Source organism: Polypterus senegalus, chromosome 1, assembly GCF_016835505.1.
Source record: "Polypterus senegalus isolate Bchr_013 chromosome 1, ASM1683550v1, whole genome shotgun sequence".
Classification (NCBI taxonomy): domain Eukaryota; kingdom Metazoa; phylum Chordata; class Cladistia; order Polypteriformes; family Polypteridae; genus Polypterus; species Polypterus senegalus.
The window spans coordinates 79,545,377-79,562,577 of record NC_053154.1 but is presented as its reverse complement, the minus strand read 5'-3'; the positions used below and the strand labels follow the sequence as shown (position 1 = coordinate 79,562,577).

The window sequence follows — 17,201 nt, the reverse complement described above, 5'->3', positions numbered from 1 at the left end:
GTGCTTCAATTTAAAAAAAAAAAAAAGCTATATTTTAGTGTCTTGTAATATCTGTTATGTCTGTATATTATAAACAGTCCGCTGTGGTATACTCAAGCATTTGCTTATTTAATAGCTGAGCAAGCCTTGGCAGGCAGAATGTTCACTGCCCTCTGTTCGCTACCTGTACTGCACGTGATGCATGCTTTATATACTGTTGATTCATGTTGTTATTGAATATGAGAGCTAAATGATCACTTCCCAAAATTGCTTCTGCTCAAGAATGATGTGTTCTGTAAATCTACCATAGTAGGACATTACTTGTATTCCATGGATGTGCCTGGTTGCTGTTCTGTGAAGTTGCAGTTGTGTCATGTTATGGACAGTGAGAAGAACTACACACAATATACTAAATGTGAATGGCATATCTAAGACAGGACATTGTTTGATTTATATTTTACAGACTTTAAAATATATTTTAATTTTCCTCTTCATAATGCCCAAAGATATATCAACATGAATATCTAAATTATTTTCAGATTTTTATTTATATGTTGCTTTTTGTTTATATCTTCTTCTTCGGCTGCTCCTGTCAGTGGTTTCCATAGCGGATCATCTTTTTCCATATCTTCCTGTCTTCTGCATCTTGCTCTGTCACATCCATCACCTGCATGTCCTCTCTCACCACATCCATAAACCTTTCCTTAGGCCTTCCTCTTTTCTTCTTGCCTGCCACCTCTGTCTTTAACATCTTTTTCCCAATATACCCAGCATCTGTCCTCTGCACATAACTAATCTAACATAATCTTGCCTCTCTGACTTTGTCTCCCAACCATCCAACCTGATCTGATCCTCTAATATACTCATTTCTAATCCTGTCCATCCTCGTCACACACTGTCTCCTGCTTTCTGGTCAGTCCACAGTCTCCAACCCATATAACATAGCTGGTCTCACTACCATCCTGCAGATCTTCCCTTTCACTCTTGCTGATAACCATCTATCACAAATTAGTCCTGACATGCTTTTTCACCCATTCCACCTTGCATGCACTCTGTTTTTCACCTCTCTTCCACACTCCCCGCTACTCTGTACTGTTGATCCCAAGTATTTAAACTCATCCACCTTCGCCAACTCTACTCCTTGCATCCTCACCATTCCACTGACCTTCCTCTCATTCACACGAATGTATTCTGTCTTGTTCCTACTGACCTTCATTCCTCTCCTCTCAAAAGCATATTTCCATCTCTCCTGGGTCTCCTCAGCCTACTCCTTACTTTCGCTAAAGATCAGAATGTCATCAGCAAACATCATAGTCCAAGGAGACTCCTGTCTAATCTCATCTGTCAACCTATCCATCACCATTACAAATAAAAAAGGGCTCAGAGCCGATCCCTTATGTAATCCCACCTCCACCTCCAAATGAATCCGTCACTCCTACCGCAAACCTCACCACAGTCATACTTCCCTCATACATATCCTGTACAGCTCTTACAAACCACTCCCGACTTCTTCATAAATACCACAGCTCCTCTTGAGGCACCCTGTCAAATGCTTTCTCCAGGTTCACAAAGACGCAATGTAACTCCTTTTGGCGTTATCTGTACTTCTCCATCAACACCCTCAGAGCAAACATTGCATCTGTTGTGCACATACCTGGCATGAAACCATATTGCTGCTCACTAACCATCATCCCACTTCTTAACCTAGCTTCCTCTACTCTTTCCCATAACTTCATGCTGTGGCTCATCAATTTTATCCCCCTGTAGTTAGTACAGCTCTACACAGCCCCCTTTTTCTTAAAAATAGTTACCATTATACTACTTCTCCACTCCTCAGGCATCCTTTCACTTTCCAAGATACCATTAAACAATCTGGTTAAAAACTCCACTGCCATCTCTTTTAAACACCTCCATGCTTCCACAGGTATGTCATCTGGTCCAATGGCATTTCCATTCTTCATCCTCTTCATAGTTGTTATTACTTCCTCCTTGCTAATATGTTGCACTTCCTGATTCTCTCATTCTCTTCATCAGCCTTTCAAAGTACTCTTTCCATCTTCTCAACACACCCTCCTCGCTGTGAGTATGTTTCCATCTTTATCCTTTATGACCCTAACCTGTTGCACATCTTTCCCCAGCTTGATCTCTCTGTCTAGCCAGTCAGGTACAGGTCCTTTTTTCCCTCCTTAGTGTCTAATCTCTCATACAACTCATCATATGGCTTTTGTTTAGCCTTCGTCACTTCCGTCTTCACCTTGTGCTTTATCTCCTTGTACTCTTGTCTACTTTCAGCATTTCTCTGACTATCCCTCTTCTTCTTCACCATCCTCTTCCTCTGTATACTCTCCTGTACTTCCCCATTCCACCACCAGGTTTCCTTTTCCTGTCTCTAGTTGTCATGGCAAGCACCCATCTTGCTGTTACTCTTACTACTTCTTCTGTTGTTGCCCATCTGCCTGGTAACTTTTCATTGCCACCCAGTGACTGTCTTACCTACTCCCTAAACTCAACCTTGCAGTCTTCCTTTTTCAGCTTTCACTATTTGATCATTGGCTCTGCCCTCACTCTCTACCTGTTCTTAATCTCCAACGCCAGCAGTTCTCAAACTTTTGTATTCCGAAAACCCCTCTTTTCTACCTGGAATAATTATACGCCCCCTGCATAATATAAAATAGATGAGAATAACCCATGATGCAACTAACAGCGGTATGATACTTGTGCAGGGTCGCGGTATCCTATCATTTTTGCTTCTATTAGATTTGCATGTGTTTGGCTAACTTCGATGAAATATTTGCAATTTTTTGTTTTAAAGTTCTTTAATAACTGTTAAAATGCTTGTGTGGTTTTGGTAGTAATTTTAATCCCAAAACAAAGACTAAATTATTTATTCTTATTTAATTATTTTTATATAAAGAAACAATTAAATATGTTGTATTTTAAACATCTCGAAACGAGGGCACCGATGAAGTTAATCTGCTAAGATGAGCGTGTTTTCATCCGCCAAATATTATACCACTGTTAGTTGTATCATGAGAAAATCCCAATATGCAGTAAATTATTTAACTCAATTTGGCAATAGTTGAGCCGCATTTTTACGTGATCTACTGTTACCTGAATGTTCGCGACAGATACCATATGTCTAGAACTTTCTGGATTGAAAATTCGCGACAATAAAAGCAGCAGCAGTTGCGCTGCACGTCCATACAAACAAACTTCCAATAGAAAAGGGTGCTCAGAGTGTCTATCTCGAATATCAAACCAAACCTGGACAGGCTGTGTAATTTAAAGCAGTCACATATTAGTCATTAGATCTATGCCTTAGAAATGTTTTATTTTAATTTTAGTTATAATGCATTCGTTGTGATTATACGCTTGCAAATTTTAATTTGATATAAAAATGTAACAAATTAATTTTGATGTCTTGTTAATTTATTTGACGCCTTTGTACAGCTTCAGCACCCCTCTAGAGGGGCACACCACAGTTTGAGAACCGCTGTCCAACGTCATCCTACAGATCACTGTCCTATGCTGCCTAACTATCCTCTCCCCCGTCATCATTTTGCAGTCTTAAATCGCCTTCATATTGACTCTTCTGCATAGGAAGTAATCTACCTATTTATAAAAGCCATGTCAATCTAAGTATTTAACGCAACCCTAAATTCAAACTAAGAAATTAATAGTAAAATATGTTTTTTTCTCCAGAGCCCAAACTTTGTGACGGGAGTTTTGAAGTCTCATAGGGCCAGATGTGATTAACAAATGAGAATACATCCAGTGCTGCAGATGGCTCCACCCACACCTATATACTATATATAGTAATATATAAGTAATTGGACCTTGAGGTTACAAGAAAAAATAAAATGAAAATCCTTGGTTCTTCAAGTAATCTGGTTGTTGAGGAAGATGAATTAAAATTTTTTTTCAGTTGATATGGGTAGTGAGGCTATCATGATTTATATTTATAATAACTCTACCTCAGATTAATCAAATACAGGAAACTGAGAAAACGTTTAATGAAATCAATTCCAGGCAAAAGTATACACCCTTCTGATACTGCAAGATTTGCTAAAACCTCAAATTATATCAGCATAGTGAATGTCATTCTCCTAGGTATCTAGGAAATCGCCATATCAGTAAAAAAAATAAATGTACATGTTCACTGCACTTTATATATCTCTTAACAGAAAACACAAAGGTTCACTTCCTTGGAGATTCTTCAGGATTCTTGGTGTCAATCTAAATAAAGTAAATCAGTACTTAAGCAAAGCAACATAAATTAAAAGATATTGGAGTTAAATTTTGATTAATAAAAATAAATATCTGAGGCTTTCATTTTGATGGCAAACCCCTTTCCACAGTCACTTTCGTCAATGTCATGTGCTGTAGAGCTCAACCGCACTTTTATTTAGCCTATGGACGAAGGAAAGAATACATATTTGAAGGCCAATCATATGGCTGTGTGATAGGTGTAGTTTGCTGTGGAATATTATATTGTGGGATCTGTACAGGAATTCCTGATGGGTCAACATTCTGCTGGATGATAATTACAGGCTGCAAGAAAATAAAAAGAAAATAAAAATAAAATATAAACAAGAAAGCTCATCACTTTGGACTGGAAATTGATAAGGTGTTTAGTGCAGGGTGACAAATACTTTCACATACTTAACATAAAACTGAATGTAAAAGAATATTATGTAGAATTATTACCTGGTCTGGGTTTCCACAGGTTGCTTTGCAGCCATAGATTGATGTGAACAAGCTCACCCAGAACTCGAGAATAGTGAAAATCAACAGGATACCCTTAATTCCTTGTGCAACCTTATTGAAATTGACAGAGATGGAAAGACCATTGAAGAATTCTGCTCAAGTAAAAGTATTATTCAGTAAAAGTAATAATAGTAATAATAATAATACTATTTAGTTATATTAGAAAATCAAAATGAAATGAAAAATACTAGGCAAGTACAATCAGAATATACACAGCACAGCTTATAGAAGCAAATTTCAGAAATTCAAAATCTGGAGGTTGTGCCACACTTTCTCAAATGCATGCAAGTACTGAAAATGAAAAAAAAAAATCTGTACCCATTTGGATCAGGAAGTGTTTTAAACAAAATGGTTAATGATTATTATTGATCTGAAGTAGTTAGAGTGTACAAGTTCTGTACATTTTTTTTCAGTTCTTACTTGAAATTTGTGCCTAGATATACAGCACTGTGTTATCAACACATAAAATTGCTTGAAAGGGATGTGGAATGCAGCTATTGCCAACAGCTCTCCATGTCCTTGGGAGTTGCCTTCACTATTACTGTTCTCTTTGGGACTATTTTGCTCTGGTCTGGGAAACAAATGCATTGCTCAGTAGATGAGTGTCCATATTCATATACAGAAAATGTCTGCTGAATAGGCTGAACTTCCCAATGTACGCATACATTAAGAAAATGTGTAAAGATTTAGGAAATGATGTATGTGTTGTGTACAGGTGACTTATGTATTGTAAAACTGAAGGGAAACATCTTTTTTTCTATATAATGCTGTCTGTTATTGTGGCTTATCCTTTTGGAAAATGGAATCTTGTTTGATAATAAAATGTGGCTACCAGTATTTTACTGTGGTATCGTACTGTGCAATCAACTATGATTTTTAGCATTTATGCTGTATTATATTAAATACCCTACTAGTTTAAAAAAAATCAACATACTTCCATGTCTCTTCATAAGTCTGAGCTCCTGGATAATGCAATAGGTTCTGATACAATGAGCAACAACCACCTACCATATATAACTGAGGTGAACTACACAGCAATGGCATTATTTACTTAAACAATTTGGACTATACGATTGTGACCTACATCCCGACAATTTTTTTTGTTCAGTTTTATTTTGAACTGTGAACTTTGAAAACAGACAATCAATTGTATTTTTGTAATGATACATCTTGAAAAAAGTAACAAAGCAGAATCATTAGTAAACATAATTAAAGAGTAAAAGTATTTATGCATGATTTTAAAAATATTTAAAAAATACAATTTCATATATAATCTATGCCTCGCAGTTAGGAGACCGGTTCGCTTCCGGTCCTCCCTGCGTGGAGTTTGCATGTTCTCCCCGTGTTCGCGGTTTTCCTCCGGCGCTCCAGTTTCCTCCCACAATCCAAAGACATGCAGGTTAGGTGGATTGGCGATTCTGAATTGGCCCTAGTGTGTGCTTGGTGTGTGGGTGTGTTTGTGTGTGTCCTGCGGTGGGTTGGCACCCTGCCCAGGATTGCCCTGTGTTGGCTGGGATTGGCTCCAGCAGTCCCCGTGACCCTGTATTCGGATTCAGCGGTTAGAAAATGGATGGATGGATGGATGGATGGATATATAATCTACTCAAGAACCATATCAAAAGTGAATGTAATTCGTGACTTTACATCACTGGAAATTAATACATGAGTATTATTTTGCAGATCTTTCTGTAATCATCTTCAGAATGTGTTATACTGCTATAAAAATTAAGTTGATTATTTTACTTGACTTTTAAGTGTTTTTAAAAATAAAATTTGTTGATATTTGTGTATTTAATAAATGTACACCACCTCCACAAATCAGGCCATAAACAAGCTTTTGACATCAATGCTTATCAGCATCGGAGTGTGACTTTTAAAAAGGACTTAGTTATATTAATTTTTACTCACAAAAATAAACTAAATCCATTACATAGTTAGCTATTATAAAATATAATGCCTCACAAACAGTTTTTTCCTCTTTTGCATGAAAACTGCACATTTTACTGAACAGCATTTGTTATTAAATCCACATCAGTTGGCTTGTATCAATATTGTGCTGTGCGCAAGATTAAAAATTAACCTTCACATGCAAAAAGAAGGAAAATGTTTTGTTTCTTTAAATTGCTGAAGGATGAGTTGCCCATTGTTTGAACTGTCATTTCACTTATTGCCAGCTCTAGAGGAGCTAATAAAATGGCAAACCAGAATAAGTCGCATTAAAATTCCAACTAATATGGAAATGTTAAGTAAGCTACCTAAAAAGCAATGTAAGAAGATCAATAGTCTACTGGGACTTGCCGTTGTTTGAGCACTGTTGTGGCCTTGTGCTACAAAGTTAAATAAGCCAGTCATAATGATTGTGTCTTTGTGATGTCACTATAAAACAAAAAAAAAATTGACAAAATAAAGAATATAATAAAATAACAGATCTTTCCATCTTTTTGTGGACCTGTAGAAGACTTTTCATGGACTCTTGTCTTGAAACCCACTGACTAGCGGTTTGGAAGAGTCACCACACTGGCCAAAGCTGGAGACGGCCATTCATGTTAATAGGTTACTGTTGCACTACCAATATCTCTGGAAGAATATCAGAAGCAAGTGTTGCACTCTCCTCAACTTTTAAACAGATTCTTTCAAATGTTAATTATAAAAATAAAACTTGCCCTTCACAGATTCAAAGGTCTATATGGCAGACAGCAATGGCCTTAGAATCCAATGCAACATCTTCCACAAGATACCACAGGCTACACAGTGTTATGCATTTTCCAAATTCACAAAGCATGTGAGCAGGACTGTCAAAGGCTTAACTGCTCAAATTCATCTACATTGTGGATGGCTCAGAATTCATGTTATTCTTGCTGGGTCAAAGGTTGAACTTTGAAAATTTATATTGCACTGACAATATATTTTATAATTTACTCTATACCCCCTTCTGGGCAGATTTGCTGAATGTAATCTTACCAGGAGCATAAGAGTCCAAAAACCTACATCATGTCTAAGGATCACTGCAATAAATAAGCCTCTCAATCATGAGATAGTCATGATCTTAAAACTGACAGTTGCTTTGGCATTTCTAATCTCATGGCATGCAATGTGTCATAGAGTGTCTTTTTTTTTAAAGACCTGCACCCAACCTGTACCTGCAAAAATACAACTGCACTGAGCCACAAATCCACAAATAAATGTTCCTTTACTAGACTTGACCTGATTCTTTAAGAACTGTGGCTTTATCCAAACCTAGTTATGTTTATTGTTAAGAACAATATCACAATAGCTACTTGTAAATTTTTAATGTAAATAATAGTATACAATTATAAGAAACAATATATTTAAAGGTGTGTGTCAACAGATGATCATAATCCATGTAGAACAATGGTGGGTATAAAAATGTAGCATCCACCTGATTCTGTATCAGGAACAAAATTTAGATGGCTTATTAAGTTATGTTAATTGTGCCCTGAAATCATTTTTCTTTTACGTTTTGTTAATTGTGGATTTTATAAGTCTATGACAGCTATGCAAATAAAATATTCAATGTAAAATGAACACATAACAATCAACTTCAACTTTACATCAAATATACCTTAAAATAGAAAAAGGAACACCTTAAAGATACCTGATCTGTGCTAAAACTGTGCAAATATGTCAGTAGTTTTATGCTCTATTATTAAAGAACCTTGAAATGCTTTTATTTGGGAAATGATTCACTGTAAAACACTTCTGATTTTATTAACCTTCTTCAGTGACACTCAAAGTTACATATTAAATATTCACTTTTAGTACTCTGTACTTTGGGTAGAGAGCACTTTTTTGACATTCTCTACTATCCAATTGGATTTAACAATATGCTGTCTCAATGAAAATTTTAGAGACCTCCTTATATACAGTATTTTATGTTAATTATTTTTATTCTGAAATCTGCCACCCATCCTAGTTTTGATTTTGTTTTGATTCTATCAGTTTCTATTATGAATTGATCCAGAAAAAACAAAACATAAAGAAAATTACCTGAAATGAATAATTGCAACATGTTTGACCAGCGCTGGGATTAATTCCTAAATCTATTGAATATAATGATGATTCCAATGCAGCTGGAAATTGTGCTTATGATATTCGTAGCCAAGGCTCCTTTAATCTAAAACAAAAGATATTCAACCCAATTAACTTATTTAAATTAAGCAATATGTTCTTGTGTGAAATACTATTTAATAAATACTTTATCAATTCCTTTTATAAAGTTTTTTTATTTTTCTGCCCAATATTTTGGAAAGTAAAGCAGAGAGGGTTATTGTTTTATAGACCAAATGTATGTATTACAGGAGGAATGGAAATTGATTTCTTTGGTTTTGCAAACCATTGTAGCACAAGCTTTTTGAAAACAAGAAAAGAAAATCACATCAGAAATCGCTCATATGCATTTCTTCCCTCAGTTCAAAGTCACCTTGTTTAAGCAAATATAAACATGAAGGAGAAAGCCAGGTACTGTACTACATAGTAGATAGTCTTATTATGAAGAAAAGACTTTTTATACAGAAACAGAACAACATGTGACAATTAAGCTGTCATAACCAGCACACTCATAAAAATATTTTCATGCTTAAAACATGCTGCTGAGGCTCCAAGGAATTCAATGAAAAGTTAATAACAGGTGTTGTAAAAATCTTCACATGCTAATGTTAACTTGAAAGAAAAAAGAGTAATTATCTGGTTGTCCTAGGATGAGGTACCAAGGGATTACATCACCCCGGTCAACCTGTGCAGTGGGCTTGAGCAATATTGGCACCAGTCTATACAAACTAAACTGTAATGTATTGAAAGCAAAACCAGTGCTGATAAAACAAAACAACTGTTGGTGATGAAGTAAGTTATTAGAAACAAAGGAGAATATAACCAGAGCAGGAGGCAGCAAGGATAAAGTGGTGGAGATTAAAAGAAGAAAGGCTAAAGAATAGGTTTAGGTAGATATTTTTAAATGAAGTGCAGTCATTTGAGAATGTGGAAGAATGGTGGGAGAAGAATACTAAATTGTATTAAGAGTAAGTGAAATCAGTGTTGGGGAGGATGACATGAAGGAGCTCACCTGGGTACAAAGAGACATGGTGGTAGAACAGAGAGGTGAGTTGTGATAAAAGCTAAGATGGAGGCAATGAAGACATAGTACTAATCAAGGAGAGGAGAAAATAGGGAAATATATACTGTAGATAAACAAAAAAGTAGGCAAAGAGGGCAAAGGCAGAGGTTCAACAAAAGTGGCAAAGATATCAAAGAAAGTAAGGAAAGTGGTTTTAGGTAGCCTGGACAATGAATATGTAGCAAAAGAGTGATGGGAAATGAAGTACAGGGGAGGAGAAAGCAAGGGAAGCCAAAGCAAAGATGGAGTGATAAAGCAAAAAGATCTGAAGGTTAAGGGTCTGACTGAGGGAGAGGTGTAGGATGGAGCTGTATGGAGAATGCTGATCAAACAAAATTGACCCCACATAGAAGTGGTAAAAGATGAAGAAGAAGGAGTTTTAAAATGTAATACCTTGTTTATTAGTTAAATTCAAAAATGATACAAATATTGGAAAAGCTACTGCGGATTACTTTTATGAGGCTGGCCACAAAGACAGGGCTTGTTTTTTTTAATATTGGCATTATTGGCTGTACTCTACTTTGTTTTGTCAAATTTTTATTCATTATTTTTGTATTTTGCATTAAAGTTTTATATCAGTCTCAGTCTACACCAGTGTGCCACGACCCACTTTGGGCTGTTGTTGCCATTCTTGAATTGTGTGTTGCCATCCAGGGACTCTATTTAGGGACACTGCCATCTATTACAGTGGTGTTGAACTGCACCTTGCTGTCATCTTTTACTGATTTCCGTAGTCATCAGGCATCCCACTCAGGACAGGATTTATGGCATCCAGGCCGGGTATTGCCTGCACTTAATCCATCCTTCCATTATGGCATCCCAGCCACGAAAGGGAACCATCTCCATCCTAGGTGGGATGCCCTCTGGGGTATCTACAAGATACAAACTCTTAAACTACAAGTCTTTGTTTCACATTCAGTTAATAGGAAAGGCTCTTTGTATAGCCACAACTTTTGCTTTGTGATTCGACCATGATTCATGTCTCAAGTTTTGAGGTTGTACTTCCTGATTTTGACTTTATGCTCTATCTTTTTATTAATCTTTCGGATCTCCCTTTAAACCACATTTTCATTTCTTAGTCTTTTAACCACTTTGATCTTCATACTGTTCAGAACACATTGATCACGAGATAACACTCCAGTTACATAATTTCCATCTTGACACAATATTAAATCGAAAGCCAAATAATGTGAAAATGAATGACATGAAGTACAATGCTTGTGTGAAATATGAAACCTGATACAATCACAATGACATGATTGTGGCTGATTAGATCCTAAGGCCAAATGTGCCAGATGGATTGTACATTACATGTGTAAACTATCTAAGGGCCATGTTGATTTATCTTACAAATGCTGAAAAATTAGTGAACAAAGTGTACAAGCTAAATGAAATCTACAAGTCTCCTGCTTCTATATTTGAAGATTTAAAAACAAATTGTTATTTCAAAAGCTGCAACAAAGGTTTAATTATGGCTGAAAACACAAGTAAAAATCTCTAAAGAGCTGAATCGTGTCTCTTAACATACATTCTGTGTATTGTACTATTAATAGTGAAACAAAGCAAAAGAAGAAGAATCTCATAGTTTCTTTTCAGACTTAAATGAACAGATAGGAACAAAGAACTAGACAGATCTTTATACTTACTTGACATGGTTGCATCTTATCTGCAGCACAAATAGACAGACTTCCAGAAATAATGTACTGTAGAAAGAGCAAAAGAGAAACTTGAAAATATCAATAAAGGAAATTGAATTGAAACAAAGATTCTAATACATTGTTAACTTAATATTAGGGATCATGTTGGCACAGTATTTTATTCTGCTGGCTCACAACTTCAGCATTGTGGGTCACTGCATATGTGGAGTTTATACTTTCTCCTACTGTCAGAATATATCAGTTTCTGGACTGGATGAAGGATAAATTTACAACTAGGATAAACAAAACCAATTTCCAGTAATGAAAGAGATCCATGTTTGCTATACCAGTCATTTAATGGTAGAAAAGGCAGTGGTTACAAGAACATCTGAACAATTAAAGTCAAACAAATCTTTGTCTTACTTTCAATTTCATGCTGATACTGTGTAAAAGAAGGTTATAGGAATGAAGTACAGCTAAATCATAAAACCAAAGGAATGAGAGAGTGGGTTATAAATGATCTGTGACAATATCAGCGAAGCAAAATATACCCCAGCACTTGTATTTGTGAAATTTAAATATAGGTCACAGCATGTTTCTGAACAGACTTTATGACTGGATTGTCCTTTATGGAACTACCCTGAACTGGTAGAGAGTATTCAGTTAACGTATGATGACTGTGTTTGGAAAAATTCATATTTTATTTGTTGATCTTCAGAAATCTATATTTTGCTTTAACTGCCTTTATATGTGCCACAAATAGCCAAATAATTCTGATGGTATTAATACACAGATACACTGTGTATTAGACTGTGTACAATTAGACATGTCAGACACTGACAGTTTCACTAAGGCTGGTTTCTTTCATTTTAGAAACATTACGTTATTTACTCTCATTCAGTTTGCAAGCTGATTCAGGGTTTTGCTCCTCTCACCTGAAGAAAATGGAACTGACTTCTTGTAGACTGCTGAAATATGAAGTGCAGAATAAATGAAAATCCTGAAGGCAGGATATGTACAAATGGCTGAAAAAGAGACCATATTAAACCTGGTCTCTCATCACTGCATTAAATTCCTGTCTCATTTTTGTCTGTTCAGCTCTTATACCAATATACCCTTTAATCAAAAACAAAAGAAAATGGTACAATAGTGTAAAACATAGTAGTCCTACAACAGGTTTTGGTGAACACATTCCAGCACATGCTATCTTTGCATAGAGAGAGGAATCTGGAGTACCAAGAGAAAAACCCACACAAACATGGTAAGTAGATGCAACTATTACTCAAACAGTGCCCATCCTGGGTGTTTAATCTATTTTCTGGAAGTGTGAGGTGGCAGGACTTGGTGTCTCTAAGTTAACACCATTTAAGTGTAAATGTATGCAAGAGTATGCTTTGTGATAGATTGATAATTGCCTTCTGCCAACGGATACGAAGGCACTAATTGGTCCCATATGATAGTACATTGAAAATGTATTGGTAATGCAGTGCACCACTGACCAGGTGTGTTTTTGTGACATAATACAAATCTTTAAAACACTAATGGTATACACTCAAAACATTTATACACAAAAATAAAGTTAGAATGATTGATTGAGGTATGGAACATAGTGGTTAACGCTGCTACATCAGTTTCAGGTATGTTACTGTTATTTTCAGCTCACTTCTTTCTGATAGCACAACCAAGTAAAACAATATTATTCTGTCATATGCCTGTCCAATGTTATTATTTGTAGCTCATCTGCATTTTGCATGCATAGTTATCCATCCATCACTAATTTTTCCTAAGCACCTGTGTCCATTATGTGACCAAGATTGAACCAGAACTTGTCTTAGTTGTAATGGGCACAGGAAAGGCACCATCTCTGGTAGAGACACCAGCCCACTTTCAGGGCACACTTATGCACACACCCAAATTCTCTACATATTTGGTCAGTTTAGAGATTCTGATAAACTAAACTTAAATGTCTCTAATGATGTTTGAGAAAACATGCAAACTACATACAAGCATTGTGGCCAGACCTTTAAAACTGCCCATGTCCCTAGAGATGTGAAATTCACAATTTTGATATTTTGTCAGTTTATTATAATTATTCATATATCCATTTGTGACCCTTTTTAGGGTCCTGGGGAATTAACATTAGTGCTCTGGTGCTGCCTAAATTCTCTCCTGTCTCTGTCTCCAGAGTGAACCTTTGGGATGCCATGAATTGCAAATTCTTCAGACCTGACCCTTTGCATGTTAATGGAAAATAGTTTCATTAGGCTCTTCTGCATGAACAGGGATAACATTTGACAATTGCTGATTGAGAGGATCATTGGCCTTGAGGTATGAAACTGTAGTGGCTGAAAGGTGAGTTTACATAAGATACAGGAGGACTGCATGATGACTGTTATAAATGTTCAAAGTTCTTGTTGCCATCAGGAGAGGCACTAATGAAAATGAAACCATCTGGGACTTAGAAGCTAAATCAAGTTTTCCAATAAGGATTCTAAAACATGCAACTATTAAAAGAGATGTGATAGAAGCCTCTGGAAGGACATGACCAAAAAAAAAAAATCCTACTCTTAATGATCATCATTAGATACCCCATGTGCAAGTAAAAATATCTTCTGACAATAAAAGTAGTGAGAAATGATTCAACTCTCTGCTGTGTTTTTCTATTGCAGTTCTGTCTGTACAGGCTTTCTAGTGTATGTGACTGGGATATTCAGGTTTGGCGAGGTAAAATTCATTTCCATTTTAACAAAGGTATGTCACTTGTCATGAAACAAATGACAATTTCAGTGGCCCAATGAGAACAGACTCCTTAGTTATGTGAATACCACAATCTATTGGTTGATTTACCCACACTGGACTGGGCAAAACTCACATGCAGTCAAAATGTGGTACATGTACAACTCTCTATATGTTGTGCGAATAAGAAGCTGTCTGTGAGCTAAGAAGTAGCTGTGGATAGCAAGCTAAGCATTACTTCAAGGTAGTGCAGTGGTTAATGCTAAGGTTTCACAGATCCAAAGACATGGGTTTGAATGTATCTATACTAATAAAAGGCAAAGCCCCTCACTCACTCACTCACTCACTGACTCACTCACTGACTCATCACTAATTCTCCAACTTCCCGTGTGGGTGGAAGGCTGAAATTTGGCAGGTTCATTCCTTACAGCTTCCTTACAAAAGTTGGGCAGGTTTTATATCGAAATTCTACGCTGTAGAATGGTCATAACTGAAGCAGTTTTTCTCCATTTACTGTAATGGAGATGAGCTTCAACGCCGTGGGCGGAGTTTCGTGTGACATCATCACGCCTCCCAACGTAATCACGCAGTACATAGAAAACCAGGAAGAGCTCAAAAAGCGCTTAAGAAAACATGCATTATATAATTGAGAAGGTAGCTAAACAATAAGAAGCGAAAGCAGTGACATATACAACCATATTCATGAGTTCTGCTACTCGAAACAAAGCAGGATGTAAACCTACACTTTAAATTAAGTTCATAGACAGGCTACGCTGGCTTGTAATTTAGTGCCCACCCATATAAGGCCTTCCGTCAGCGGTAATCCAATAGCAAACTGCCACGGGTAAATATTCACGGGTGAAGGACTGTGCTTATGGAGAGGAAGATGAGATGGTCAGGGTGGTGTTTGACACAAATTCAGCTAAACTGCGAGAAAGTTTTAAGTGCCAGGACTAAGGTAACATTAAATACAGCCACGGACATAGCACGAGATGGCACCAGCACAGCTGGGAACCTTCGATGCATGTACACCGAAGGCTCACGTGAACTGGACGCAGTGCACAGATAAAAGGCAACAGTTCCAAAGAGCTGAACAAAACCTAATTACACAATTGAAAAGGCAGCAAAAATTATGAAACGCCTGATAAGCATATTCATAAATCCAGCTACTGGAAACAAAGCACACGGTGGAAAAAGTCAGTGTCCCGCTAAAGGAAGACGTGTAAAAAAAAAAAAAAAAAACGCATGCAGTGTGTCAGGTCTCAGATAAAGAAGAAGACGAGCTGCTTATTGATGCAGTAAGAAACGAATCGATGAATGAAACCTGTCATCTTTACAACGATTGACAAACACGGAATGTAACTTGAACACAACACATCCTACAAATACGCAACCTGATTGAAAGAGATAATGATAATCAAATCCTTGATGACAGCAACACTCAGTAACACTCACAAAACAAATACTGTATATTGACAGTCATGTTACGCTATTTTTAAAATGTTCCCTTTCTTTTTCTACCTTTTTAACACACTACTCGGCCAAGTGATACGCTGGGTATATATATATATATATATATATATATATATGTATATATATATATCCGCCTACATACTCTAATAATGGATACTTTATTCGCCATCAATGATTGTTTTGGTAAAGCCATACTCAGTGTATTCATTAGATGAACGGTAAAAAGTAAGAGCGAGGGAGGATGACTCATTGGGGCATGTAGGCTGTAGTCTTGCGTACAACTCTATCTGAATTGCGCCATCATATTTGAAAAACATATCTTTTCAAGTTCTATTTAGTCCATATGTGTCAAACTCAAGGGTCATAAGCTACATCCGCCCGGCATGTAATTATATCCGGCCCGCGAGATCATTTTATATACTGTATTATTGTTATTAAAGCCCGGTATATGAAGCGCTGGTAACACAATAAACTACAGATCCCATAATGCAGCGCTTCATCTGCCTTGCATCAGGGTAACCTGAATGCAAATCAGAAGATACAGAAAACAGCATAATTAAATAAGAATCTGACACTTCAGCTGACGTTTTAACCTCGTGCACAATCACAAAGTGATTTCAAGTGAAGCTGCTTTATGGGAGACACAAATGCACCAGTTCACCTTGCCCCACTTTCCCTGTTGCCAAGTACTGTTAAACCAAGTCGTCACTACGGTGTTCCCAAATACGCACTTTGCTGATAAACTGAGCGCGACTGCGCACTGAGTTTGCACGGCTTTGGTGACTTTGATGAACAAAAAGTCCGCCTCTACATGCGGCTCGAACCTTGTGCATGTTTGGTAGCACATATCTGTGTGAGAAGCTCTTCAGTGATAAAGACTAACAAAACAGCACACAGGAGTCGCCTCACTGATGAGCACCTGCAATCCATCCTGAGAATCTCCACAACACAGAACCTCACAGCAAACAGAAACGAACCTGTGGCCAAAAGATGCCAGGCCCAGCTCTAAAATGACATATGAGCAAAGACAACTGAATGATTTGATTTGGTATTGCACGTAAGAGCTGGAGTCAACCGTTTTAACAAACAGCGTATTGCACTGATACAATGAAATAGCTGTGTGTGTATATATGTAGATATGTATGTATATGTATATATATGTTTATATATGTGTGTGTGTATATATGTATATATATATAGATATATATGTATTTGTGTGTATATATGTGTGTGTATGTATGTATATGTGTGTGTATATATGTAGATATATATGTATGTATATATGTGTATATGTATAGATATGTATATATATATATATATGTTTATGTGTGTGTGTATAAATATATATATATATGACAACAACACTCATCACTCACAACAGTGACAAAACAATTACATTGACAATCAGATTACGCTTATTTTCAAAATGTTTCCTTTTCTTTTCACGTTTCCTTTAACACATACTTCTCGCTCTTGGG

General features: G+C 36.6%; 1 protein-coding gene and 1 long non-coding RNA gene across 2 annotated transcripts in view; both read right to left on the bottom strand.

The window, feature by feature from the left end:
* LOC120527830 (membrane-spanning 4-domains subfamily A member 15-like) overlaps positions 1–17,201 on the bottom strand; it is a 147,782-nt gene that overhangs the window by 114,749 nt on the left and 15,832 nt on the right. The window lies entirely within an intron of this gene.
* LOC120527836 lies at positions 3,949–8,812 on the bottom strand. Its single transcript, XR_005633410.1, has 3 exons — positions 8,755–8,812; positions 4,687–4,797; positions 3,949–4,530 (listed from the first exon to the last, which is right to left on the bottom strand). It is a non-coding gene; the product is annotated as an uncharacterized LOC120527836 (long non-coding RNA).